We start from the raw sequence: 25,619 nt of genomic DNA, 5'->3' as shown, positions 1-25,619 counted from the left end.
CCTTAACTGACTAAACAACTCAGAAGCGCCTCAACACCTAATCTTTATGGATTTTTATTATTACACACAACGCACCCCCTCATACACAAACACACAGACTGACATCCATACACACACATTAATGCCGGCCCCGGCACTAAAATCACTCCCATAGTCAAAACCCTGTATGGACCTCAAGTGTGATGGGGACAAAATTCACTATGACCACTATCAGAAAATTATTTAATACAATCATCTAGGCAGGGTCTTCCTCAGTATCGTAACTTAGGACCACCAACTAAGTGCCCTGTTCTACCTTTTTGAAAGGACTCCAACTCATCACAAATGTGGTCTCAGGGACTGCAAAGCAAGGCCACTGTCAGCTCCTCATGGCCTCATAACCACAGGGTGAGGAAGCATCTCAAGGCGCTGAGCCGACCAAGGGTCCCCATGCACCAACCAAAAGCAGAAGGGAGGTCGCGACCCAGAGACCGCGCAAGCCGCTGGGAGGTGATACCTAAGGGCATTCCCCTTGCCGAAACCCACGTGGCACACAAACGCAGCAGCCCAGACTGCGGGGACAAACGTTTCCGGGGATAAAAGAGACCGGGACGCTGGGGCCCGCAGAGCATCTAACCTGTCGGAGATATAAACACAATTCAGCCAAAAGCGTGTGCTTTCCTCCCGGAAGTGGGAGAGTGGGTGGGACTAGCCCGCAGGCCCGCAAGCCCCGCAGAGAGCAGTTGAGACTTCCAGTGCGTCGTCCTCCAGGGGCTAGAGCGCCGAGGTGCGCCAGCCGCTCCAGCGCTGCGGCTCTGTGTTAGGGCATCCAAGTTGGCGCTCCAGTCTGAGAATGGTAGATTGTGGCTTCATCATCGGTCCCCGCACGGGGAAGGGAGTCGTCTCTTCAGATCCCCTCTTTTTGTTTTGTGTCCCCAGCATACTCAGTCCAGCGGCGCTAGGTGAGGAAATTTAAACCCCTGGCTTCTATTGCTCCTCCATAGGATCTGGAGCTTTAGTTGAAGTCCAAGTGATGATGTTTTGGGATGATGGTGGGGCTCGGAGCTGACAGCCAAGAAAGAATTCTTGAAGACGTCTTTGGTGCAAAAAGGTGATTTTATTAAAGTACGGGACAGGACCTGTGGGCAGAAAGAGCTGCGCTGGGGTTGTGAAGAGCAACTGGTTATATACTATGGAATTAGGGGAGGTTAAGATACAAGGGAGGCCTCCAGAGGGACTTTCCCATGCTAAAGATGACTCCTAAGATATGAGGCCTTGCTATTATCAAGCTAAGGTGGTTTTTCCTCTAGTAAGGCGTTAACATTAGGACGGTAGGGGGTTCCTGGAAAAAAGTTGTACTCTGTGTTTGTCTCAAGTATTTGTCAGTGGGCTGTAGGTTTTAAGGAAATTTAATTTTACCTGCCATTTCCTTCTTGTCTTTCTTCCCCACATCACTGCGGAGGGGAGAGTGATACTAGGAACTTCGGGAAACTGAGTCTATGGGTTTCTGAAGATTAGGCTATTGATAAGATTGCCTTTTTCTTGTAATTTACTAAGATATTTGTAAACTGATGGAGACTCTTGTCCTGTATGACTGTGACCTCTATTATTTAACCATTTGTTTTCTTTCCTTTGTTCTTGGGCAGCCAGGAGTGCCTGAGGAATGTCACACATATCCCGGTGGGGGCGGGGTGGGGGGAACAGTAGCTTGTACTTTGCCTTCAATTTACTTTATTCTCCCTCATTACAGAGATGTGGTTTCAGGCCATCTGAATCCCATTCTGGCTCTGAAGTCCATCTTGCCCCATGTAGCTGAGAAATTTGGCAACACTAAATTTTCTTTTATTCGCCAAATATTTATTAACCCTACTATGCTCCAGGGAATGCAGGGGTAAGAAAAAGCTTTAAACTCCGTGAGTTAAGTAGTAAAATGGGTAATAACAGAATTTACCTCATAGATTTGTAAAGAGGATGTAAATCACTTAGTGTCTGGCACTTTGTAAATGAGCCATAACTGTTAACTATCCTTATTTTCATTTTGATTTTTTCACTGCTGTCATCACCCCTATTACCATCCTTTACTTTTTTAATGTCAAATGTGAAGTCCAAGAAGTAGAGTCTCTCTATTGGTCAGTCCCCTAAATTTGATGTGTTCCATAACCAGACTAATCAAGTTTAATCTAAGGTGATAATCTTCAAACTCTTAATCAAACATCCCTATTAGAAATCAAATAAGAGGGGTGCCTGGATGGCTCAGTAGTTCGAGCCCCATGTCGGGCTCTGTGCTGACAGCCCAGAGCCTGAAGCCTGCTTCGGATTCTGTGTCTCCCTCTCACTCTGCCCTTCTCCTGTTCATGCTCTGTCTCTCTTTCTCAAAAATAAATAAACATTAAACAAATTTAAAAAAAATAAATCAAATAAGGGGCGCCTGGGTGGCTAGGTCATTTAAGCATTGGACTTCGGCTCAGGTCATGATCTCATGGTTCCTGAGTTCGAGTCCTGTATTGGTCTCCACAATGACCGTGGGGAACTGGTTTGGGATTCTCTCTCTCTCCCTCTCTCTGCCCCTCCCCAACTTGCATGCACACTCTCTCCCTCTAGCTCTCTCTTTCAAAATAAATCAATAAACTTTAAAAAATCAAATTAAATTATATACGTGTACTATGTATGGTATTGATATATATTGTGCACACAATAAAACTTTCACAAGGGGCACTTGGGTGGCTCAGTTGGTTAAGTGACCAACCCTTGATTTCCACTCAGGTCAAGATTTCATAGTTCTTGAGTTCAATCCCTGCATCAGGCTCTGTGCTGAGAGTGCAGAGCCTGCTTGGGATTCTCTCTCTCTCTATCTCTCTCTCCCCCCACCCATGCCTCCCCTACTCTTGCTCTCTCGAAATAAATAAACTTAAAAAAAACTTTCACAAAAAGTAGAGTTTTTAAAAACTGAGATAAAATTTTAATCAAAGTTCTATTATTTTCTTCCCATGCAACAAATGGGTTGTGGTACTTAAGTTCCATCACTTTGGAGTCTCCTGGCTAAAGAGCACATTATCAAAGTGGCCTGTCTTTAAATTAGGAATCTCCAGAATAGCTGTTTAGGAAGAATTTAATCAAATTTTGAGGTGCCTGAACTTATAAGAACTATTTGAGTACAACAGAGGAAATAAAATGGGCATCCATTGCATAATCATCATCAATCTGACACTAACTATTGACTTCTTAAATTTCCAAAGAAAGATTGAGATCGCAGTGCCTTACATGAAGTTTGATATTTCACAGAATAAATCAAATAACAAAAACCTTATGAGGTTTTGTGTATGTGTATTTCATGCAATATTCATGAAAATGAACTCTGGATCAATTAGTTCTGCATATTTACTTTCCAAATAGGAAAGCATAAAATATACTTTCTTTGACCATTTGCTTGAAAACTCGGAATTCACATTTCTATCACTGGACTTACATCTGCTAAAGTTTTAACCTAAATTTAATATGGAGTTCAAAATACAGTGAATAATGTTGGTATGTATCCAACAGATACTTATTCCTCTCTTACTCCTTTGTAACAAAACTCATATTTTGTTCAGATGGCTATCCTATTCCCAGCATTAAAAAATAATACTAATTAAATTTAAAACAATAACCATAATGAATTCTTCTAAGAATGTTATTGGTCAAAGGATGAGCAAGTGACACAAGTTGGTTCAATCAGACTGAAGGGAAAATACTTCCATTTCTTGCTTAGGGCAGTTTCTAACACATTGTCCTCTTGATGTGGAAACATCTAGCCCATGCTGCCATCTTGCCAACCACAAGAGAATAAAGCTGATGCTGAGGACAACTGAATGAAGTGATAGAAATGTCATTCCAAAGCTGGAACTCACCCTCTTTCTGAAGTTCTTGTAGGGTTATCTAATACGTTTCCCTATTTTCTGATAGAGGTGGTATGAAGATTAAATGAGTTTAGATAGCACTGGTAATGTTGTAAGTGCTCAAAAATATTAGTTATCATTATTGTCCAGTCAGCTTGAGACAGAGTTTCTAATTCTTATAGCCAAAATTATCCAATCTGATACTCTCTGTTTCCTATATGTTTAAGAAAAGTATCTGTTTTGCTACCTCTTACCTTATAAGGAACCAGGACAGGGATAGGAGGTGGAGAGATGAGAGGGGTTGACTGTAGTGTTGTCAATGTGGGGCACTATTAAGTGGTGAAATGTCTATTTTGAGAAATGCACTCAATAGTGACAGGAGCTAATCCAGCATATCCAGTCTATCTTTCAGCAGCAGCCCAGAACTATCAAATCTGGATAGTTACTACATATGGTGGTTGTTCATATATATGGAAATATCATTTTCAGCATATTAATGTTCTACTACCTTACTAAGTTGTCTTATTGTTTGGAGTTGATTCTTCTAGATTTTCTATGATTACAGTATCATTGAGATAGAGTTTTACCTAATCCTTTCCAAGTTTTATACCTCTAATTTCACATATCTAATTGTATTGGCTAGTTATTTCCAATAAAAATATTTAATAATAGTGAAGACAGTGGGATTCTTTGTCTTATTCCTACCTTTAATGGGATACCTCTAGTTTTCCCATTAAGTATGCTGCTGGTTTGGGAGATTGAGGTAAATCTTTTATCTTTTATCACGTTAAGGAAGTATCCAGCTATTAAGAGAATAGGGAAAATTTTGACACAGAGGCCTTGAGAAAACAGAATTAAGCATGCCACTACATCTTGTCATAAAAGTAATTGTAAACAGACAACATTTACCTCAAAGACACTAACAAAATTAACATTAGCTGGGTTGGAATGAATGTCCTTTCTTACTTATCTTGCATACTATCATTTTGAGATTGAATGATAACTAGTTTGTTTACAAGAAATTCCACCATGATATCCTGTTTTTTAACCCCGGGAAAGTTCTTTGTTCTTACAGAATGTCACCTTTAATGCAAAGTCTATGCTTGTTCTACACATTTGTTATGGGAATTACATGCTTTACTATAGTCTGGTTATAAAGTTGCATCTGTTCAAATATGCTGTAGAAAATAGGAACAATTTGTAATGATAAAGAGATTAGGTTGTCAAGAGATCTAACAATCCTAAATTTGTATGCAACTTACAGCAGAGGTTTGATATACGTGAAACAAAAAGTGAACGGAGACTTAGAAAAATCAACAATTATAGTGAGTGATTTTAAACTTCATCTCTCAGCAATTAATAGAACAAGTAGACAAAAACAACAGTGAGTGTATAGAAGACTGGAAAACATTATCAACCAACTTGACCTATTAATATTTATAGATTACTTTGTAAAAAGCAAAATGTATCTTTATTATGCTGGTTCATAAATCTCAATAAATTTAAACATTAAAATTACTTAATATGTTATCTAGCTGTAATATAATTATATAACAATTAAATTAGAATAATATAATCAAATCATATTTATATTACAGAATATAATTAAATTAGAAATCAGTAACAGAAAGATATCTGGGGAAACTCCCAATATTTTGAAATTAAACAACATTTTTTAATGTTTATTTATTTATTTTGAGAGAGAGAGAACATGAGCAGAGAGAGGGCAGAGAGAGAGAGAGGCAGAGAGAGAAAATCCCAAGCAGGCTCCATGCTGTCAGCACAGAGCCCAACATGGGGTTCAAACTCACAAACCCTGAGATTATGATCTGAGCTGAAATCAAGAGTCTGATGCTTAACTGGCTAAGCCACCTAGACGCCCCCAACATATTTTTAAATAGCCCATGGGTCAAAGAAGAAATCACAAGAAAACTGAAAAATATGTTGAACTGAATAAAAATAAAAACATATCAAAATGTGTAGAACACAGTGAAAGTGGTGCTTAGAGGGAAAAATCATAGCTCTATATGTTTCATTAGAAAAAAGGAAAATCTAAAATGAATTAGACTCCCACTTTAAGAAATTAGGAGAAAAAAAAAACAAAAGTAGGAGTGAAGGAAATAAAGATACTTTTGGAAATTAATTGAATAGAAAATGTGCTTCTTCTAAAAGACTAAATTAGTAAGTCTCTAGCTAAAGATCTGATCAATCAAAAAAAAAGGGGTGGGGGAGGACACAAGTAACCAATATTGAGAATGAGAGAAATGAGCACAGATCTTAACAGACATTAGTAAAAAAATAAGAGATTCTGCTTCTAGTGGTAGCTGAGTACTTCCAATTGGACTAGCCCTCCTGTAGGTAAAAACTGTAAACTCTGGACCAAGTAGAAAAAATAACTACCTGAAGGTAAAGAGAGAACACCACAAGAAGATGTATACAGGAGAGGAGTTAATCCTTTTGTAAAAAAAGAAAAAGAAAAGAAAGAAGGAAAAGAAGAAAAAAAAAGAAATGGGACACTGTAACTTCCCATTTGTATGGCTTTTTGTTTGAGGGAGAATCCCAGTTGTTATCCTCAGTCCCAGGAGACAGAGTTTGGGACAACTAGAATAGCTGGAAAGTAGGGAATAATCTAAGAAAGGAAGTCCCAATTAGGAAAGAAGTCAAAAAGGAAGAAGACCAAATTCTGTGTACGAACTGCCCATATTTGTGGCTGACACCTGAAACACACATGTGTGGAGCAGGATTTTAAGGTATCTAAGACTCAAAAATTGAAAAGAGACATTATCTCCTGTCTACCACAGCTGAGACTGACAGAACTGAAAAGAGAAACAGACAAATCCACAATTATAGTTGGAACTTTATTTCCTTTTTTTTTTTAACTTATTATAGTTGGAGATTTCAACACTCTTCTCTTAGTAGTTAGTATGAGATCTAGATTAAAATTTAGTGAAGACTTAAAGGTCTGAATAGTATTATCAACCACATTGACCTGTTACTATAAAGTAACATAAAGTGTCCTATAAAGGATACTGCACTCGACAACTGTACAATACACATTCTTTTCAAATACACATGATTTGTTCACAAAGATAGATCATTTCCAGGCTATGAAACAAATCTCAATAAATTTTAAAAGATTAAAATCATACATTATGTTTTCTAACAATAGTGGAATTAAATCAGAAATAAGTAAAGCAAAATACCTGGAAAATCCCTAAATATTCGTAGCTACTTAGAAGGTAATTTATAGCTTTAAATACTTGTTTTAAAAAAGAAGAAATGTGTAACTCATGATCTAAATTTCTACCTGAAGAAACTAGAAAAGGTAAAGCAAGTAAAGCCAAAGAAAGTAGAAGGAAAGAAATAATAAAAATAAAAGTATAAATCAATGAAATAGAAAACTAAAAACAGATTATATTTACAAGACCAAAGATTAGATCTTTGACATGTCCACAAAACCCATAAATTGCTAGCTAGACTGATTAAGAAATAAAACACAAATTAACAGTATCAGGGATGAAAAAGGAGTTATCACTAGAGATCCCACAAACATTAAACATTTTGAAGTTTGAATCAACATTCCAAGACATTCTGAGAGGCAAGAGGTCAGCCATAGGATTTTGGCCACTCTAGGAAAGGAACATAGCCATGAGTGAGACAGTTCTCTTGAACTGAGGGAGCTCCTAGAAGGTAGGGTAATGAACTCTTCATGCCAGGTAGTGTGTCTCAACAACTACCATCAACTTGTGAGAGGAAGAGAAACAAATGTGTGGAGAATCAGGTATTTAAGACATAAGAATTATTCAACAAAAGAAGGGGGGGCACCTGGGCAGCTCAGTTGGTTAAGTGTCCAACTTTGGCTCAGGTCATGATCTCATGGTTTGTGAGTTTGAGCCCCACGTCGGGCTCTGTGCCGACAGGTCAGAGCCTGGAGACTGCTTCAGATTCTGTGTCTCCCTCTCTCTGCCCTTCTCCCACTCACACTCTGTCTCTCTCTCTCAAAAATAAATAAACATTAAAATTTTTAAAAAATTTTTAAAGGAAAAAATAAATTAGGTAAAGCTTCCTGGAAGATGTCCTAAAAAGACAGGCTGGATTTAGACAAAGGAAAAGAAGAACATTTCCCCCTGAGGAAATACTGTGACACAAAGCATAGAACTGAGAAAAGTAACAGCTAATTTCTAAAATTATATAAACTTTATGTGAGTTTACAAGTATGCTGTGGGTAGTCTTTTAAAAAACTTTTTATTTTGAAATAATTATAGATTCACGGGAAGCTTAAAAAAAGAATGTAAAGGGAGGTCCTGTGTACCAGGACCCAGCTTTCTCCAATAATAACATCTTTTGTTGACTATACTACAATATTGAAACCAGGAAATTGATGTTGGCATACTCTAAGAACTTATTCAGATTTCACCAGTTTTCCACACACTCGTGTGTGTGTGTGTGTGTGTGTGTGTACATGTGTGTAGTTCCATTCAATTTTATCACATGTTTAGATTCATGTAACCACCATCCCAATCAAGGATCCCTGGTGCTACCCTTTCATAGCCAGTCAATTCCTGTCTTTACTGCCCCCACCCCCACCTTGTAACCCCTGGAAGCCACTAATCTATTCTCCATCTCTATAATTTTGTGGCAAGCATGCTGTCTTTTCAGTTAAAATATAGCTTTAATCAGACCCATTGTTATTTTGTGAGAGCAAAATTTTGTGTGAGCATCTTCACCTGGGACTTTCAAACTTCTCTTGAATCTTTTCATTTAGTTGTCAAATGTTCCAGGACAAGTTTTACCAAAGTTATTGCAAACCAACTGTCTTTAAATTTGTATTCTCTAGTTCTTCCCTCTTACTTCTAGAAGATGATTTCGTCAAATACTTTATACAGCAACTGTGTCCATCAGATGTGAGTGTTTTTTACCTCATTAGGTGTGGCTGGTTTTTATTTTTGCTTTTATTTTGCTTTTAGTTTTGCTTATTTTTGGTTTTATTTTTGACAGATTTACTGTCAGTATATCTTCATTGATGCTTTCTTCCACTTAAAAAGTATAAACATTCTTACTAATATCTGTTATTTACTGTGGAAACTTTCTCTGAAAGTGTTCCCTCCTCTAAGATCATTATCTGATCCCCCCATTTCTGTCATCCCCATTTAACTGCTTCTTTCATGTGCACACATGTTCTTAACCCTGTTGCAAGTGAATATTGATTATCTGTGTCAGACAAAGTCCTAGCCACAAAGAGAGATGCAAACTGTATATACTAACAGCTTAAGTTCAGCCAGGGCACACAAGTGTGATCCTATTAACTAATAGGATGCCAAAATATTTCTGTACTAGTTGATAAATAGCTGATACCATAAGACCCTAGTTCCCTAACCCACAACAATAACCTTAGGCACAACTAGGTCCCATCTCTGAGACCCATATGACATCCTATTATCCCGCAACCAAAGGCCTGGCATTATAGACAGCTTCTGTTATGATATTTTGAATATCATTCCTTTTTCTACCACTAAATACAATGCGGGAAAATGTGATAAAATGCTACATTAATGATTTTTAAAGTTTTATGAAAACTCAGAGAATAGAGTACGCTTTGACAATAGCAGGTAAGGTGAAAAGTGAAGAGAACATCCAGGAAAAGTTTACAAGTACATTAGTGTTTCCCAATTTTTGATAAATAACAGTAATAATAGATACCATTTATTAAGTGTTTACTATGTCATGGGCTCTGCACCAAATTCCTTTTACAAACATTTATTACATTTATTCTTCACAAAACTGCAAGACATATATAATTACAATTTTATTTTACAGATGAGCATTGTTGGTCTTCAGTCAATTCATACTGATACAGCTGAACCAGTTATTCAAAGCCATCCATTTTTATTAGTCACAGTGTTTGTTGTTATCCATCAGCACATGGACTACTCCAATTATTAAGAATTTTGAACATCATTCCTACAGGTAAGAAAATGGAGACTAAGAATAAATCAGTGGCCAAAAATCATGTAACAAAGAGCTAAGTTTTTCATTCTTAAGTCTAAAGTTCATGCTCTAAATCACTTTCTTAACTACATTTCAGAAATGTGGTTTTTCCTCATATCTTTTAGGAAGATAAAATGGTACCATATGTTTTTTAACTTCCTAAAGCCCGCCATAAAAACAAACAGAGGAAGTAGGGTAGGGAAGCCAAAACATCAATAACACACTAGGTGACAAAGTATTCTCATGAACTAAAATTTGAGTAGGTAGTAATCAATCTCCAATAGTAACAAACATGCATGGCATTATCAGCAGCTACACAGGAGGGAGCAGAGAAAAAAGAGGGTCTTCTGATAGCCCTGAGAGCTGGAAAGCCCCCAAATTACTATAAGTATTCTCAGAAATACTCATAAGGCCAATCTGAGAATAGCCAAAACTGGATGAAGTTTTGAAGACTCCCAGTCCCAAATAACAGTAGGACGAGAGCAGTCTGAGTCCTATAAACTCTCAATTCTAAGTGATGGAAGTTTTCTTACAGGACAAAGCCCACATTAAGAAACTGCTGAAACTAAAATTGAGCAGAACAAATTGAACAGTTAGGAATAGAGAAGGCAAAGGAAACAAGAGATGCAATCATAGGGGGAGGAGCACTTTATGAAAACAACCTAAGAGGGAGCTCTAGAACTGAGACATTAAGAAGGTTATCCTTAGGTTACATCCTCCACTAATATAGAAATACCTCACTTAAGCATGAGCAAGCAAATAGATCACACAACTGAATCCTTTATAAAGTTATTGTTGAAGAAGATCATTAAGAAGACAGTGACCTGTGAGCTGGACTCAGGCACTAGGTGGCTCCTCATCCCCTTTCTGTCCTTGGAATGTGGGTTCTACTTGACTTTCTTATGCCCAGAGGCTGCCCCAGAACATAGTATTGAGATGGCGATGTGGTGTTGAGAACACCTGCATGGTATATGTGACTGAATCCAGTTAAGGCCTCTATGTAAACTTTTAAGAGTTGGCAGGCCAGCACAGAGACTCACTTATCTTGCTGCCACCAAACACAAACCTTGTATATAAGTTCCTTTTGCTGCCACCTACTAACCTAGAATGGCTTGTGTTTTTCTTTGGTCTCTTCCTGCCCTCTGTGTACAGGGGCTAGTTTCAGATTTCACCTAGGAAGCTCCTGAGAAGTTTCAAACCAATGGTTACTGTGAGAAAAAAGGAGTAAGGAACAAAATAACATCTCTATACACAAGGCACACTAAAAAGAAATGCCCACAAATAGGTGAAAACATCACAATTCCCAAATCAGGCAAAAAAGTGAAATATTAGCCCAAACTTTATTAATCTGATTTAAAACAATAGGGGCGCCTGGGTGGCTCAGTCAGTTAAGCATCTGACTCTTGATTTTGGCTCAGGTCATGATCTCATCGTTCATGGGTTAGAGCCCTGCATTGGGCTCTGTGCTGACAGTGCAGAGCCTGCTTGGGATTCTCTCTCTCCCTCTCTCTGCACCCCCCTGCTCTCTCTCAACATAAATAAACTTAACCTCCCCCCCCCCCAAAAAAAGATAGCAACACCAAGAACAGACAGAGACAGGGAGCTCAATAATCCCCCAGGACTTTCAAAAAAAACTTAGGTATATAATAAAAGAAGTACTGAAAACCTAAAGAGAAGAGAAAATGCTAAAATAAGAAAGAGGAGGGAGAAAAGGACATAAGTATAAGAAGGATGGCTGATTTCACTTCAGAAAAAGATGAAGGTCAGAAGAAAATGAAACCTCTCCACTGTGATGAAAGGGAAGAAACTGTCAACCTAGAATCTAGATTTATGTTTGAAGACATACTATTAAACATGCTTGGTAAAAGAAAATATAAAATAAATTTACAGAGTTTACAAAAAAGACAATAAAATCACTACACACTGAAACCTATGGGATGTATGTAAAGTAGTGATCAGAAGAAAATTCAATACACTAGATACTATTGTCAATCAAAATTAAAGAATTAAAATAAGTGAATTAAGTTCCCAGATACAAAATGAGGCAAAAAAAGCCCTATAAGCCAAAAGAAATCAAAAGAAGGAAATAATGAGAGTAAAAACACAAATTAGTGAGGTAGAGAATAGAAAAGCAGCAGACATAATTAGGTCAAAATCTGGTTTGAATAGATTTATTGAAATGCATGTAATCACTTAAAGTGAACAATTCAATGGCTTGTACTATATTTGTTTGTGCAACGATGACTGCAATCAATTTAAGAACTTTTTTTAAAGTTTATCTATTTATTTTTGAGAAAGAGAGAGAACCAACAGGAGAGGGGCATAGAAAGAGGAGGACAGAGGATCTGTAGCAGGTTCTGTGCTGACAGCAGAGAGCCAGATGTGGGGCTCAAACTCATGAACCGTGATATCATGACCTGAGCTGAAGCCAGACATTTAACCAACTGAGCCACTAGGCACCCTTCAATTTTAGAACATTTTAATCACCTCAAAAAAGAACTCCTACATGCCTTGGCTGTCAATCCCCAATATCCTCACTCACTTTCCCAGCCCTAGGCAACTAGTACTTTATTTCCTGTCTCTATAGATATAAACTATTCTAGCTATTTATAAAAGAATCATACAATATGAAGTCTATGTGACTGGTTTATACTTAGTGTAATATTTTCAATGTTCATCACTATAGCAAAATTATTTATAAAATCTATAGATAAAAGAGAAATGAGAAAATTTTGCATATAGATGTTAACTATGGTATTCTTTAGAATATTACTAATTGGAAAATTGTGAAAATCAGGGCACCTGAGTGGCTCACTCAGTTAAGCTTCTGACTTTGACTCAGGTCATGATCTCACCATTCATGATTTCAAGCCTCACGTCAGGCTCTGTGCTGACAGCTTAGAGCCTGGAGCCTGGTTCAGATTCTGTGTCTCCTTCTCTCTCGGCCCCTTCTCTGCTCATGCTCTGTCTCTCTCTCACACACACACACACAAATTACATGAAAAAAATAAAATTGTGAAAATGCCTAATGGTAGGAGAATGATTAAATAAGGATTTGGGAAGATGGTAGTGGAATAAGAGAGCCTTAAGTTCACCTTCACCTATGAATACAAATAGATGACTGTCAATTTATCTTAAATACCCCAGAAAGTGACCTGAAGACTGACAGAATAAACTCTACAACTAAAGGGAGAGAAGAGGCCACATCAAAGAAGGTAGGAAGTGCAGAGATGGAGTTTGGGAGAGAGACAGATCAAGGTTGCTGTGGTAGGGAAGGAGCTGTGATCATGGACAAGGGTGAGAGACAGACTAGCACTTGGAGAAGCCCACACAAGGCATATTAATTCCCCATAGCAATTGTCTTGGAAAGCAAGAGGGGCCAAATTTCATGAGTTCTTGCAACCAGCAGGGCATAAAGCCTAGAGTTTTAGGGTCAGTGGCTTGGCTCAGAGAGAGCCCAGGGAGCGTTTGGGTTGCTTTTGGAGAAAAGGCAGGGCAAACAGCCTGTGGACATACAGCATGGAAATAGTGATCTGTAGAGCACCTGGAACACACAGGGGTAAGGTTATTTGCTCACCTGAGACCATGTTCTGAAGAGACAGAGTTCACAGAGAGATCCCTCCGGAAACAAAGGAACTGGCAGGAGACATTTCTCTCCCCTGCCCTTCAACATAAGTACAGGGCCACCTGCAGGAATCAGCACAGCACTGACCCTCATACCTAACTTGCTTATATCAAGTCACACACCCCCTACACACCCACCCCACCCTGTGCTCCAGTGGAAACACTGTGCCAAGTCAGGCTTGCTTCAGTTTTCACCTTGGCAAGTTCCTTCCCCAAGAAAGATCAGCCCAAACACCTTCCAACACAGCATCTCCTGAACTGGGAGGTTTGCAGAACCTCAAATCCAGTGGTGGGGTGTCAAGTCTCATTTCACAAGCATACAAGAGCATACCTAGTTAAAATACATCACATTCAGTTCAGGGACCAAACACTGCCCACAACAGGTAAAGAGAGCCTCTGCAGATGACAGGCTTGAAGGACAAAGCAGCCAGGACACAATAGCAAAGCACACATAGCTCACATTGAAGACACTCCCAAAATCACCAGGCCCTGGGAACAGGGGACACCACACTGCAGGTCACTACAGGACCTCTTTTCATCAAGACATTACCCTTTAAGAACAGGAGACATAGTTGACTTTCCTAACACAGAAACTTAGACAAAATGAGAAGACAGAGGAATTTGTCCTAAATGAAAGAAAAGGACAAGGCCATGGCCAGAAATCTAATAGGAACAGATATAAGTAACATGCCTGATAGAGAATTTAAAGTAATGATCATAAAGATACTCACTGAATTTGACAAAAGAGTGGAAAACATCAGTAAGACCTTAACACAGAGATAAGGAATAACATAGCAGAGATAAAAGGTTCAATAAATAAAATGGGAATCATACTTGATGGAATAAACACCAGGCTTGAAAAAAGCAGAGAAATGAATTAATGATCTAGAACACAGAGTAATGGGAAGTAATGAGGCTGAACTAAAGAGAGGAAAAAGAACTATGCAAAACAAAAATAGACATACAGAAATCAATGATGCCATCAAGCATAATAACATTTGTACTATAGGGATCCCAGAAGAAGAAAGAGAAAACAGGGCAGAAAATGTATTTGAAGAAATAATAGCTGAAAACTTCCCTAATCTGGCAAAGGAAACAGATATCTAGATCCAGGAGGCACAGAGAACACCACCACCACCACCACCACCCTCCCACCCCCCCTCCCCCCCCACCCCCCCCCACCCCCGCCCGGCAACAAAAGCTGTTCCATACCAGGACATGTTGCAATTAAAATTGCAAATTGTAGTAATAAAGAAAAAATTTAAAGTAGCAAGACAAAAGAAGACAGTTACATATAAGGGGAAACCCCATAAGGTAATCAGCAGATTTTCTGCAGAAACTTTGTAAGCCAGAAGGGTGTGGCATGATATATTCAAAGTGCTGAATGGGAAAAATCTGCAACCAAGAATACTCTACCCAGTAAGGTTACCATTCAGAATATAAGGGGAGACAAAGAGTTTCCCAGACAAACAAAAACTAAAGGAGTTCATGATAACTAAACCAGCCTTCAAGAAATACTAAAGGGAATTCTGAGTGGATCTGAAAGATCAAATGTGACATTTTAAAAATAGGAAACATAAAAGCAGTAAAAATGAATATATCTGTAAAAATCAGTCTAGGAATTCACAAAATAACAGGATATAAAATATGACACCATATACCTAAAACATGAGGAAGAGAGGAGAAAAGATTATGTTCAACGTAAATAACCATTAACTTAATATAGACTACTTTATGCAGAAGATGTTATATACAAACCTAGTGGAAAACACAAATCAAAAACCACTAATATATATGCAAAGAATAAGAGAAAAAAAATTCAACTATATCACTAAAGAAAACCAGCAAACCATGAAAGAAAGAGAAGAAAGGACCAGAGAAAAACTTCAAAAATAACCACAAAACAAGTAACAAATTGGCAATAAATACATATCTCTCAATAATTACTTTGAATGTAAATGAACTAAACACTCCAATCAAAAGACATAGAGTGATAGAATGGATAAAAAAGAAAACCAAGGCTCATCTGTAAGCTGCCTACAGGAGATTCATTTTAGACCTACAGACAATTACAGATTGAAAGTGGGGATGGAGAAATATTTATCATGCAAATGGATGTCAAAAGAAACCCATAGTAGCAATACTTATATCAGACAAAACTGACTTTAAGACAAAGACTGTAAAAAGAAACAAAGAAGGGCACTATATAATCATAAAGGGGTAATTCCAACAAGAAGGTATAATAATTGTAGCTATGCAACCAACATGGGAGCGCCCAAATACATATAACACTTAAAAACAAACATAAAGGAACTAGCAAATAGTAATACAATAATAGTAGGGGACTTTAACACCCCACATATACCAATGGACAGATCATCTAATCAGAAAATCTAGGGGCGCCTGGGTGGCGCAGTCGGTTAAGCGTCCGACTTCAGCCAGGTCACGATCTCGCGGTCCGTGAGTTCGAGCCCCGCGTCGGGCTCTGGGCTGATGGCTCAGAGCCTGGAGCCTGTTTCCGATTCTGTGTCTCCCTCTCTCTCTGCCCCTCCCCCGTTCATGCTCTGTCTCTTTCTGTCCCAAAAATAAATAAACGTTGAAAAAAGAAATTAAAAAAAGAAAATCAATAAGGAAACATGGTTTTGAATGATACAGTGGACCAGATGTTTTTAATAGAACATTCAATCCTAAAACAGAATGCACATTGTATTCAGCTATACATGGAGTATTCTCAAGAATAGATTATATATTAGGCCACAAACAAGTCTCAACAAATTCAAAAAGATCGAACTCATCACTATGAAACTAGAAGTCAACCACAAGAAAAAATGTGGAAAGACCACAAACACATGGATGTTAAATAACATGCTACTAAACAATGAATAAGTTAACCAAGGAATCAAAGAAAATATCCAAAAGTACAAGGAAACAAATGAAAATGAAAACACAATGCAATGGTTTAAAACTTTTTCTTTGCTTAGAATCAGCCAGGGGTTCTAAGAGGGAAGTTTATAGCAATTCAGGCCTACCTCAAGAAACGAGAAAAATCTCATCTAAACCAGCTAACATTACACCTAAAGGAGCTAGAAAAAGAACAACAAACAGAAGCACCTGGAGGGCATAGTTAAGCAACCAACTCTTGATTTCAGCCTAGGTCATGCTCTCACCATTGTGGCATCGAAACCCATGTTGGACTTCATGCTAGATGTGGAGCCTCCCTCTACCACTTGTGCTCTTTCTCTCTAAAAAAAATGAAACAACACAAAACAAACAAAACCCAAAACTTGCAGAAGGAAGGAAATAATAAACAGTAGAACAGAGATAAATGATATAAAAATAAACAACAACAACAAAACAGTAGAACAGATAAATGAAACCAGGAGTTAGTTCCTTGAAAAGGTAAACAAAATTCATAAATTTCTATCCAGACTCATAAAAAAGAGGAAGTATTCAAATAAGTAAAATTACAAATGAAAAAGGAGAAATAACAACCAACATCAAAGAAATACAAATGATGGTAAAAGAATATTGTGACAACTATATCCCAACAAATTGTATAACCTAGAAGAAATGGATAAATTCCTAGAAACATGTAACCTACCAAAACTGAAGTAGGAAGAAATAGAACATATAAATATACTGATTACCAGTAAGGAGACTGAATCAGTAATCAAGAAACTCCCCCAAAACAAAAGTCTAAAACCAGAATTCTATGAAACACTTGAAGAAGATTTAACACTATTCTTCTCAAACTATTAAAAAAAAAAGTACAAGAGGAAGGAAAACTTCCAAATTCATTCTATGAAGCCAACATTACCTTAATACCAAAACCAGATAAAGACTCCACCAAAAAAGAGAACTACAGGCCATTATCTCTGATGAATATAGCTGCAAAAATCCTCAACAAAATACTACCAAACAGAAGTCAACAATATATTAAAAAAATCATTTACCACAATCAAGTAGGAATTATTTCTGTCATGCAAGAATGGTTCAATATTCACAAATCAATCAATGTGATACAGCACATAAATAAGAGAAGGATAAAAACCATATAATCATTTCAGTAGATGCAGAAAAAGCATTCAACAAGTAAAACATCGCTTCATGATAAAAGCCCTCAACAAAGTAGGTTTAAGTCAGGAACAAGACAAGGATGTTCTCTATCACCACTTTCATTCAACATAGTACTGGAATTCCTAGCCACAGCAATCGGAACACAAAAAGAAATAAAAGGCATCCAAATCATCAAAGAAGAACTCAAACTTTCACTCTTTGCAGATGACATGATATTCTACATAGAAAACCCTAAAGACTCCACCAAAACTACTAGTAGAACTGGTAAATGAATTCAGTAAAGTTGCAGGATACAAAATCAATGTACAAAAATGTGTTGCATTTCTAAAAACTAATACTGAAGCAATAGGAAGAGAAATTAAGAAAACAATCCCATATATAATTGCATCCAAAATAATAAGACACGTGGGAATAAACCTAACCAAAGAGGTGAAAGACCTGCATTCTGAAATCCATAAAACATTGATGAAATAAATTGGAGATGACACAAAGAAATGGAAAGACATCCCATGCTCATTGATTGGGAGAATAAATATTGTTAATAAATATTATTCCAAAGCAATCTACACATTTAATGTAGCTGCTATGAAAAGACCAACAGTACTTTTCACAGAATTAGAACAAAACATTTTTAAAATTTATTTGGAAACACAAAAGACTCTGAGTTGCCAAAGCATTTTTGAAAATGAAAAGCAAAACTATAGGTATCATAATTCCTGACTTCACATTATATTACAAAGATAGTAATCAAAACAGTATGGTACTGGCACAAAATTAGACACATAGATCAATAGAACAGAAGAGAAAATCCACTAATAAACCCATTATTATATGATTAATTAATATTCAACAAAGCAGGAAAGAATATCCAATGGGAAAAGGACAGTCTATTCCAACAAGTGGTGTTGGGAAAACCAGTCCAGGTACATGCAAGAGAATGAAACTGGACTACTTTTTTAAACAATACACAAAGATGCATTCAAAATGGGTTAAGGACCTAAATGTGAGACCTAAGACATAAAAATCCTATAAGAGAGCACAGGTAACAGTGTCTATGACATTGACTGTAGCAACATTTTCCAGATGTGTCTCCTGAGGCAAGGGAAATAAAAGCAAAAATAAGATATTTGAACTATATCAAAATTAGAAGTTTCTGCACAGTGAAATAGTCAACATAACTAAAAGGGAAACTATGGAATGGGAGAAGACATTTGAAATTGACACATCTGATAAAGAGTTAGCATCCAAAATGTATAAAGAACTTATAAAACACAATGCACCCAAAACAAATGATCCAATTAATATATGGGCAGAAAACATGAGCAAAAATTTCTCCAAAGAAGACATCCAGGGGGCGCCTGGGTGGCGCAGTCGGTTAAGCATCCGACTTCAGCCAGGTCACGATCTCGCGGTCTGTGAGTTCGAGCCCCGCATCTGGCTCTGGGCTGATGGCTCGGAGCCTGGAGCCTGTTTCTGATTCTGTGTCTCCCTCTCTCTCTGCCCCTCCCCCGTTCATGCTCTGTCTCTCTCTGTCCCAAAAATAAATAAACGTTGAAAAAAAAAATTTTTTTTTAAATAAAAAAAAAAAAAGAAGACATCCAGATGGCTGACATGTGAAAAGATGCTCAACATTGGTCATCATCAGAGAAATACAAATCAAAACTACAATGATATAACACCTCATACCTGTCAGAATGGCTAAAATCAACAACACAAAAGACACCAGGTGTTGACGAGTATGTGGAGAAAAAGAAACCCTCTCAATTGTGGTGGAAGTGCAAACTGGTGCAGCTACTGCAGAAAACAGTATGCAGGTTCCTCACAAATTTAAAAATAAAATTACCCTATGATCCAATAATCATACTATGGGGTATTTACCAAAAAAACAAACAAACAAACAAAAAACACTAATTCCAAGGGATATATGCACCCCTGTGTTTATAGGAACATTATAATAGCCAAATTATGAAAGTGTCCATCAATAGATAAATGGAAAAAAGAGATGTGAGATTATATATATATATATATATATATATATATATATATGCAATGGAATATTACTCAGCCATAAATAAGAATGAAATATTGCCATTTGCAATGACATGGATAGAGCTACAGAGTATAATGCTAAGTGAAATAAGCCAGTCAGAGAAAGATAAATACCATATGATTTCACTCATATGTGGAATTTAAGAAACAAAACAAATGAACAAAGGGAAAAGAGAAAGAAACAGACTCTTAACTATTTAGAACAAACTGTGGTTACCAGAAGGAAGTCAGGGGGAAGTGATGATATAGGTGATGAGGATTAAGAAGTAAACTTGTCATGATGAGCATTGGGTAATGTATGAAATTGTTGAATCATGATGTTGTACACATGAAACTAATATAACACTGTATGTTAATTAAACTTCAATTAAAATAAAATTTTTAATATGAAATTAAATATACACAAAAATACTTATTTTAACACTATTTCTATTAATAGAATACTGGGATTTACTCACTTTATTAACTAAAGACTAGTCTAATAAATTACAATATATCTATTCAATGGAGATCTGTGAAGCTGTGAAAGAAGTTATGAAGATCTCTTCATAGGTCCAAGGAATGATACGATATTCAGAAAGTAGTGTCAAAAAAAAAAAAACCCAGGAGTCAGAATAGTAGAAATAATATGCTATACTTTGTATAAGAAATGGGAGGGGAGGGAGAGAGATATGTATTTGCTAACTTTTGGAAAAATATTGATAAATAAAATCTAATCATTTTATAGGAAGTGGGGAAGGAAGAGAAGAAAGAAACAGGAATGGAAGCTAGACCTCTAAATATATCAGATTTTATAATTTTTATTTTGGATACAACTGTCTATCTTGCATAATTGAAAACCCAAATTAAATTTTTAATTATTTGTTTATTGAATTTTAGTTAATATACAATTCAATATTGGTTTCAGAATTAGAATTTATTAATACATCACTTACATACAACACTCAGTGCTCATCACAATAAGTACCCTCCTTAACACCCATCTAGCCCATCTCACATCTCCCTCCTTCCAGGAACCCTCAGTTTGTTCTCTATTGTTAACAATCTCTTGTGGTTTGTTTCCTTTCCTTCTCTTCCCCTTTGCCATATGTTCATCTGCTTTGTTTCTTAAGTTCCACATGAGTGAAATCATATGATGTTTGTCTTTCTCTGATTGACTTATTTAGCTTAGCATAATACATTCCAGCTCCATCCATGTTGTTGCAAATGGCAAGACTATTCTTTTTGATGACTGAGTAAAATACCATTCTATATATATACCACTTCTTCTTTATCCATTCATCAGTCGGGAATTTGGGCTCTCTCCATAGTTTGTCTATTGTTGAAAATGCTGCTATAAACATTGGGGTGCATATACTCCTTTGAATCTGTATTTTTGTATCATTTGGATAAATATCTAACAGTGTAATTGCTGGATTATAGGGTAGTTCTATTTTTAGTTTTTTGAGGGCTCTGCATACTGTTCTCCAGAGTGGTTCCACCAGTTTGCATTCCTACCAGCAGTGTTAGAAGTTTCCCCTTTCTCTGTATTCTCACCAATACCAGTTGTTTCATGTATTGTTAATTTTAGCCAATCTGATAGGTGTGTGGTGGTATCTCATCATGGTCTTGATTAGTATTTCCCTAATGATGAATGATGTTGAGCATCTTTTCATGTGTCTGTTAGCCATCTGGATGTCTTCTTTAGAAAAGTGTTTATTCATATCTTCTGCTCATTTATTAACTGGGTTGTTTGCTTTTTGGGTGTTGAGTTTGATAAGTTCTCCATAGATTTTGAATACCAGCCCTCAGAAACAAACAAAAAAACCAGGTCAAAACCACAACATATCATAGTGAAACTTGCAAAATACAAAGATAAAAAGAGAATTCTGAAAGTAGCTAGGGAAAAATGGTCCTTAGCCTACAAGGGTAGACACGTAAGATCAGCAACAGACCTGTCCACTGAAACTTGGTAGGCCAGAAGTAAGTGGCAGGAAATAGTCAATGTGCTGAATGGGAAAATATGCAGCCAAGAATTCTTTATCCAGCAAGGTTGTCATTCAGAATAGAATGAGAGATAGAGAGTTTCCCAGACAAACAAAACTAAAGGAGTTCATTACCACTAGACCAGTCCTGCAAGAAACTTTAAGGGGGACTCTGAGTGGAGTAAAAAAAAAAAGACCAAACCAACAAAGACTACAAAGGATGAGAGAACATCACCAGAAACATCAACTTTACAGGTAACACACCGGCACTAAATTCATATCTTTCAATAATCCACCTGAATATATATGATTTCAGTCATATGTGGAATTTAAGAAACAAAACAGATAAATATAGGTGAAGGAAAGCAAAAACTAGATAAAAACAGACAGGGAGGCAAACCATTAAATACAGAGAACAAACTGAGGGTTGCTGGAGGGATGTTGAATGGGGGGATGGGCTAAATGGGTGATGGGCACTAGGGAGGGCACTTGTTGGGATGAGCACTGGTTATTGTATGTAAGTGATAGATCACTAAATTCTACTTCTGAAATCTTTATTACACTATATGTTAACTAACTTGAATGTAAATTTTAAAAATTAAAAATAAATAAATAAATTACAATATTGGAGGGACACCTGTCTGGCTCAATCAGTGGAACATTTGGCTCGTGATTGCAGGGTTGTTTGAGCCCCACTTTAGGTGTAGAGATTGCTTTTTTTTTTAGGTGTAGAACTTCAAGTTTTTAAAAATAATAAATTGTAACATTGGAATTACAAAAAAAATCACCCTGAATATAAAGGGAATAAATGTTCCAAGCAAAAGACATAGGGTATCAGAATGGATAAAAAAAAAAAAAAAGATCCATCTATAGGCTGTCTACAGGAGGCTCATTTAAGACCTAAAGATGTTGGCAGATTGAAAATGAAGGGATGGTGGGGCACCTGGGTGGCTCAGTTGGTTAAGCATCTGACTTCAGCTCAGGTCATAATCTCATGGTTCATTGGTTTAAGCCCTGCATCAGGCTCTGTGCTGACAGATCAGAGCCTGGACCCTGCTTTGGAATCTGTGTCTCTCTCTTTGCCCCTGCCCTGCTCATTCTCTGTCTCTCAAAAACAAATAAATATTAAACAATTTTTTTAAGTGTAAAAAAAAGAAAGTGAGGGAATGGAGAATCATCTGTCATGCTAATGGACATCAAAAGAAAGCTGAAATAACCATACTTGTATCAGACAAACTAGATACTACAACAAAGACTGTAACAAGAGATAAAGAAGGACATTATATCATAATTAAAGGATCTATCCATCAAAAAGAGCTAACAATTGTAAATATTTATGCCCCCAACTTAATGCAACCAAAATATATAAATCAATTAATAACAAATATAAAGAAATTTATTGATAATAATGCCATAATAATAGGGGGATTTAATACCCTACTTACAGCAATAGGCAGATCACCTAAGCAGAAAATCAACAAGGAAACAATAGCTTTGAATGACACACTGGACCAAAATTTAATTTTAAGAATATTTAAGGAGAGTGGGGCATCTGGGTGACTCAGTTGGTTAAGGGCCCAACTTACAGTTGGGTGATCTCACGGTTTGTGGGTTCAAGCCCTACATTGGGCCCCATGCTGGCAGTGCAGAGCCTTCTTGGGATTCTGTCTTTCTCCCTCTTCTCTCTGCTTCTCTCCCCCTTGTACTCTCTCTCTCTCTTGAAATAAATAAATAAACTTCAAAAAATATTTAAAGAGTAGACTGTCTAAAGCAAAAATCAAGGAAATAAACTTAACTCTGTATGAAGTTAGTGGTATAACCACTTTGAGAAAAATTATCATAACTTTAAAGCACTACATTTTGACTATCCATCTAAAGACAAAAATACCAGCAAAAAAAGACTTAAATTGAATTCAGTAGGTTTGTACTAATTTTGAAGCTATTTGTATTTATTTTGAAGCTATTACAATATTATATATATAATATTCAATGTCTATGTGAGTGCATTAGAATAAAATCAAATAAGTAATTACATTAGTGTTATTGGGATTTTTTTCAAAATAAGAAAATGAGTTGCAAATATAAAAATGAAGAATTAAAAACCTGATAATCTTTAATTTGAATAAAAAATATAGCTATAAGTTTAGAATTTATTTTTCTTTTCCTAAATTAATACGTATTTCCTAACCCTGTTCACTGAAAAGGACTAAACATAATTACAATCTATTAACAATGAATAAATATTTCTAGTGCATAGATTGTGGTCTTAAAATGCTATTCCTTTATAAAAGAAACCAGGACTTTTGAAGAAATGGCTGACTCCAAATATGGCACAGGAAACAGAAAAAAATGTACCTGGGATATCTTGTCACTTCTGAAAGCAAGGTAACTATCAAAGACTACAGACATCACTGTTAAGAGGACAAAGACATCATTTTTATCTGGCCAAAAATAAGACAAATTTGTAAAGTAATGACTACATTTGATATGCATTGATTAATGCATTTAATATGCAAAATGCATATTAAAATCTATGAGTTCAGGGAGATCCAACATGGTGGAGAAGTAAGGGGACCCAAAGTTCCCTCATCCCTCAAACACAGCAGTATTGAGGCCAAAGGATTCTAGATTCCAAGAGTCCGGGCTGCAGAGTGACAGAGTTGTCTCCAGAGACCCACAAGGACAAACTGGTGGGCCATAGGTGTGTCATTGTGAACTGGGAGAGATAAAATGGACAGCATAGGCACAGATGGGAGGGATCCCCTTCTTCAGAGAGACAAAGGGAAGAAAAGAGAGTCAGGGGAAGCATAAGACTGTATCTGGACAAGAGAAAAAATCACGGACCCGGAGGGAGAAAGATCCAACCTCTAACCGCAGAGTTTTCTCCGGACTGGGGCCAGTTGCTCTGTTTGTGCACCTGGGGAGGAGGGAAGCCAGCTCCAGGCTCAGTAACTAGTTCAGAGGCACATTCCATAGTGGGAGAAAGCAATCCCCTCCCTGGAGTGCTGTGAGAAGAAGGTATACAACAGTTCAAAGGACAAACACTGCCTGTGCCTGCCAGCCAGAGCCAATATATCATTGGTGGCATGGAGTGGCACTTCTCTAGAACTGAATGCACAGAGCAGGACCCCTTAAGACATCAGGGTTTAAATCTCCACCAAGTGCCAGGGAGGTGCAGGAGTCCACAGAGTGAGACAAACTGGCCTCGTTCACTCTGATGGCACTGTGAGGATGGCCTGAACAGAGTGGTTTGGGACACCTGGTCTGTGAAGGAGAGACTGGAGTGTCACCAATTTTCTCCCTATCACCAACAAGGTTGGGCCTCAGGGAACAGACAGTGGGCCCACAGGGGAGGCAGACCCGCCTACACCAAACCACACGCCTCAGCACCTGGTAACTGTGTATCTACTGAAGCAAGATAGATGCTGATGAACAAGACAGCCCCTCCGTCAGATCAGTGCTGCCACTGGTTCCAAGGCACCCAGCAGTTTTGCATTTTCTGATTTAATTCGTGGACAATTCCTATTATATATATTTTTTTTTCTTCCTTTTTTTCTTCTTATTTCTTCCCTCCTCTAGTCTGGTTATTCTGGTTATTGGTTTGTTTAAGCAGACATATTTAATCTATTCTCTTTATACCTGTTCTATATCTCCTTCTTTATTTTCCTCTGCCACTCTCTGGATTAAGCTGTATAGTTTCTCTGCCTGGTCAATTTTCTTTTCTTTTCCTTTTCCCTGCCCCGTTGTTTTCTTGTAGCTGGTGTTTTTGTTTGTTTTGCTTTGTTTTAAAGGGTTTTTTTGTCTGTCTCGTTTTTGTTTGTTTGTTTCTTTTCTTTTCCAGGGCAACATCAATGAAAAAAATCAAAGTATACCTGGTAAAGGGTCCAAAACATCACTATGAGTAGGAAGATAAAGCAACCAAAGTCACAACAAGAGAGCAAGTAATACATTCGAAAAAACAGGCCTGAAGGGCCAGGCCCTGGACAGTGTATAACCCCTCTTTAATATAGTAGTCTCACAGGTGCAGGACCATAACAAGCTTTTAAAACACATAAGGGATGGG

At 37.2% G+C, this 25,619-nt stretch overlaps 1 long non-coding RNA gene across 1 annotated transcript; it reads left to right on the top strand.

Moving 5' to 3' along the window:
- Positions 1–650: 650 nt before the first annotated feature.
- LOC109497772 lies at positions 651–25,619 on the top strand. Its single transcript, XR_002737219.2, has 4 exons — positions 651–941; positions 9,672–9,821; positions 23,848–23,941; positions 25,398–25,619. It is a non-coding gene; the product is annotated as an uncharacterized LOC109497772 (long non-coding RNA).

This window comes from Felis catus, chromosome A2 (assembly GCF_018350175.1).
Source record: "Felis catus isolate Fca126 chromosome A2, F.catus_Fca126_mat1.0, whole genome shotgun sequence".
NCBI lineage: Eukaryota > Metazoa > Chordata > Mammalia > Carnivora > Felidae > Felis > Felis catus.
This window is presented reverse-complemented; position numbering and strand designations above follow the sequence as displayed.